The sequence below is a fragment of the Amia ocellicauda genome, chromosome 19 (genome assembly GCF_036373705.1).
Source record: "Amia ocellicauda isolate fAmiCal2 chromosome 19, fAmiCal2.hap1, whole genome shotgun sequence".
Taxonomy (NCBI): domain Eukaryota; kingdom Metazoa; phylum Chordata; class Actinopteri; order Amiiformes; family Amiidae; genus Amia; species Amia ocellicauda.
The window spans coordinates 23,830,628-23,836,010 of record NC_089868.1 but is presented as its reverse complement, the minus strand read 5'-3'; positions in this window follow the sequence as shown (position 1 = coordinate 23,836,010).

Genomic DNA, 5,383 nt, shown 5'->3' with positions numbered 1-5,383 from the left:
GTGAAAATACACACACACACACACACACAATAAAACAGCTGGACGCCACATCTGCACCAGACAAATGACCAATTGAGATCTTGGCATTACTAACGGTATTAACGGCGACTTCAGCTTCACACCAGGGTCCCCGGCCCGGCCTCGGTAGCTCCTCCATGGTGCCCTGCATGGAGCACTCATAAGCCCCAATAAGGTCTGCAGGATTACTGTATTATTAGCCATGCTTTCCAAAAGCAAAGGTCTTCGCTAATCAGGCCTCATTCAGATAATTGGGTCTGGAGCTGAGCGACGTAAGGGGGTAAAGCACGGTGCCGGAAACTCACTGACAGATTATTAGAATGAGCTCCCCAAATTGAATGTAATTTACTGTGATATTATAGATATGTATGCATCAATAGGCAGCAGGAGATTGAGTTCAGAGGTTGGCTCCGGTGCGTGTCACAATCCGCCACATTACCGGGTCCAACAATGACAGTTTCCTTTAACCGAAATGAAAGACCACGACTCTCTGGGTTTTATACTCTGGCATCGGGGTGTAAAACGCAAACAGATGAGACCGAGATGCACATGGCTGTAAAAGACTGATATGGACATGTAGGTCTACACATAATTATTCTACAAAATAGCTCAGTCACAACACTGGGTTGATTTTCCACAACTGTATCATGTAATAGTTCATGAATTTTCCCCCTGAGAAGCGAGACTTCTGGGAAGTGGCTCTGGATATCGAACGGATTCTGAGCACAGCCAGCGAGGTATTTGGTGCCTCCATTTTCTAATTTAGTTTCAAGGTGATTTATGTTTCAGGAGCTGTTACCCACATAAACAGGAGCTTGGAAACTTGTTTCCCGAAGATGGACGTGGATATAAACATAGACGGCATGTGGAAGGATACCCAGTAACCGACTAAATAAAGCCCTTCACCCTTTTTATATCTGTGGCTGGTTGTTTTTCCCTCGTAATTTTGTTGACAGGGGTTGACAGGGTTCAGACATTACCGCTTGGCATTCAAGTCGCTTTTATATTTTTCACGGATTCTCGTCCAAAAATGTTTTGTGTAAGATTATGCATACCACATTTCGGACTCTCGTAGTGCTCTTGCACAACTTTCTGTTCTTGATTGAAGAGCGCTGTCAGTGACACAGATATTGTGCTGAACAGTTGCACGTGTTTTCCTGTGAAAATGCTTTCATATTTTAGTCTGAGGGGTGATGTCATATTTTAAATGCTGCCAATTCTCTGACATTTTGGATGCCAAGTCATCCCAACGTTGTGTGTGTAGCACTACAGTCCATAGTCATATAGTGTGTAAAGAAAAATCACAACAATACTGTGCAGTATTTTATTAAAAGAAAGATTTTAAATCAGTTTAGACATAATCTACGATAAGCAGACATAGCTTCAAAACTCAAGAACCTTCCATACAGTTACTAATAAAAAAGGGGTGATACAGAGGAAAACAGGTTGTCTTTAAATGTTTTTTCCAGAGAAAATCAATACTTAAATGTCATATTCAAAATGTATTGTTCAACATATCTGGCCAGGTGCAATCTTAAAATGACAGGGAAAAAGTGTTGCACGTACACAGACCAATCTACTTAAAAGAGCACAGGTGTGAGTAGACCTTCTATCCCCGTGGTGTCAATGAGTTTATAACCTGTAATAAGGTGTGTTTTATTTATTTTTGTTTTGTTTTTACAATGAAATATAGTTTGATTGACATTCCAAAAAGGAATGCATTTGGAATCTGCAGGACCTCGTGTAACAGCCCATTTACTCAACACAAACCTGTATTGGTCCGTTTTCACATTGGAGTTGATCTTAAAACATCCATATAGAGGTAATTCATGTTTTACAACCTGACTCACTGTAATCAAATAACACTCGCTCGTCATCCTAATGTGCTACTTCAGCCTTAATCTGAATGACAAAACAACAACAATATACAAACCAATTTAACACAACTCACACATTGCCGAATTTAACAAGACACATTGGCATGCTAATGGCGCGACACATTTACCTCTAGGTGTCACCCCAGTGCGCACCTCATGCCTGTGTGTGTGTGTGTGTGTGTGTATTACGCGCCAGAGTGTCTGTTTTTAATATATGCCATTTTATTATTATTTTTATAACCCATAGGCTACATGAATCTTTTGGAAACCCAGAGTTTATACAGATACGTGTAGCTGTGGACACAGACTATCTTCATGGCTAAGTGGCTTTTATTTCACTCTGGTCGTAGAGGAGAGCTGGTGCCACATTCAGACACCTATTAGCAACACAAGCCAGCGCTACTGATTTACACAATAACTGCACAATAGAGATGTATCGTTTTCAGTTATTCGACTAAAAATAATCGTCGTTCGAGCATACTAATACACCCAAAACAAGTTATTGCTTTTAAACGAAATCAAAAGCATATGCAAAACAAAAAACGATTGGATATTTGATCAACTGTAACGGTGTATATATATATATATATATATATATATATATATAAGGATCGCACAGTTCACTGAAATCCTTCTACACAAGGTTAATCAAATTTATTTCATGCGTTAAACCTGATTACATTGTCAATATCCCCAAGAGTTACCTGAAGGAATTAATAAACTAGATTATTTCTGTTGATTTTAATAGTTAATAACAAAAATGTCTGCCGCTTGTATTATGTCTGTTTCCTGTTTTTGGGAAGGAGGTGCGCTCGTTCAGTATACGATTTTAACGGTATATAAAATGCATCTGGAAATATACATTTATGTTTAATGTCATATGCTGACACGCAAAAAATAAAGCGTCAGAGATACTCCAAAGATTTTACTACATTGCAAAATAAAGCTTGTCTGTCATTTGTTTGACAACAGCAGCTACTGTATAATTAATAAAAAGATTTTATGATACACATATTATTAATTTAGCAAAATGTCAGTCGTATTTGTTTTGTTTCATTGGTTTGTTTTCATTTTTTAGCCTAAGTGTGACTGGCAATATTTTTTTAAGATCAGGATAATTTCGGAAAAATATTAATGACAGCAATAAAAATGTCTGAACCTGAAAGAAAATGCATTTGTATCCCAAGGTGACTGTAATTTATTGTTTCACACCGTCTTTGTCCAAAAATATTATATTCTTACATGTTGTCGTGTTTTTATAACTAAAAATGAAAATGGTAAATTACATAGGCTATTGTTGTCACACTGTCTTCCCCTTTCTTCATTAATATTATTGTAATATTATTATTATTATTAATAATAATAATATATTGATATAATAATTATAATTAATTAGCAGTAGTATTTCTCCCGTCTTATATTGATATCAATACCACAATATTAAGTCATAATAATGTATATGCAAAGAAGCGAACGAAGGGAAAAGGGGACCAATCGGGGACAATTCGTCAATTTAGACCACTGTACTACATTATTCTTTAGTTTCCTTTATAAACCAACATCTTGTCATTTCCGATTTTGATACCCACTGTAATTATGTCCTTATTGGGACCTGGGAATCTGCGACATCTGTCCATTTTCCGCTTTGTCCCCTGTATTGTTGTGACGGTGAGAGGATGGTTTTGCAAAAGGGACGGTTAAAAATGAGCAACATCATATTGTTTGACAGAAAGTTGCAGGATGATAGAGTGGATTCTTCAAGGGGGTGAAAATGTGAATTCCTAAAAAGAAAAAAAAAAAGCGCAGATCCTGCCTTCTGGTGGCACAGCCTGGAGGGAACCATACAAAATCGCACTCAAGATTATTACATTTCAATGAAAGTCTTTTTTTTTGTACGCAAATATGACGCGGACATGTCCCTTCTGAGATGCAAAGGGCGATTTTCTGGAGAATCGCTCGTTTTGATTAAATCTGACATGCTGATGTAAAATAATTAACATAATAGCCGCAATTAAGACCGCGCTAACAATGCCATTAATTTATCACACAGTTTTACTAGCTTTCTGCCCCCAACCGCGCTCTCATCCTTAATGAAACGAGTTGCAATAAAAAAAACTGCTTTCTGCAAACTGTGGCAATTCTTTTCACCGTTATTGTACAAACTGCACATTTAGTTTGAGTAAAGATGTGTTGCAATTGGATGTAATATTAAAAAGCAAATGTGGACATTATCTGTTATTATCCATCTTAAAGCACTGCGTAAATAAGGCCTCTGCATTTTTTATCCATCACAAGAACCAATGTTTCTCCTTAAAAATTAAAAATGCGCTCTGGAGTAAAATCATAAACAATCTTCCTGCCATCCGACTGCATCAAACACCTGCAAAGTCACATCATTAGTGTAATCTAATTATGAAAACCAATTGGCAAAATGGACTTCCCCGATCAATCCGAAATCACGCATTTATCAATAAATAATAAACAGTATGTTGTTTACAGCAGGACAGCGGGGCGCCTGGCTCTCCAATTGATCTGAACTTGTGTCACATTGCCTAAAATCTCCTTAAACACAGAGTGATCCGGAGATAGAAACGGCCTCCCCTTCACTGCAAAAAAAGGCTTTCTTAATCCTTGTCAGCTCACAGTTTTACATAACTTATTTATTGAAAGCAGGGGTTTTAAAAAGATGAGAGAGGATGCCTTTGATTCCAGGTTGAGCTCTCTAAAGCGATTAGACGACAGCAGTTTGGGAATCCCTCTCTGACAAAACTGCGCTTCTGTGCATTGGTTTGCTTATTTACAAAGGCAGACAAAATGCACAACGAAATGCACACAAATAAACGACACGATTTGCATGTATTTACTCGTATTTAACGGGGAGGCCTTTTCCCCCCGGTGTTCAGTTTCTCACCGGTCATTATGTGAAGCCTGCTCCGTTTTCCCTTTCGCACTTTCTTTATTTCTCGGCTGTAATTAGGCTCCCGGCTCGCTGCGCATTGCTGTGTGAGCCGTCTGTTTGTGACCTTGCCTGGCGATGACATCCAGTCGCTGCCGCGTCTCCTATAACAGGTTCATGCTGGAAAGAGTTAGCAGCTTATTATTGTAAAAGGTTTTGTCGGGCTAAGCCGTGCATGTGTGCTTAAATGTACATTTCATTAACAAACTGCGAGCCTATCAAACGGGGATTTATGGAGCTTCAAAAGAGCAGTTGGAGAGGACGGGTTTTATCTTCGTTTTGTGCGCTCTAGGTGCGGTAACATTGCTTTTGCAAAGCGCTCTGACGCTCGGAGGAAAAAGAAATCTGGATAAATGTGTCGCCAACACACAGACACATGCTAAGATGAAAAAGATACACTTACCCCTTCAACACATATATAGTCTAAATAGATAACGAATTTCTTTTAAATCAGTGACTCTTTTTATATGATTGTATTATTAATAATAATAATAATAATAATAATAATAATAATAATAATAATAATATTACT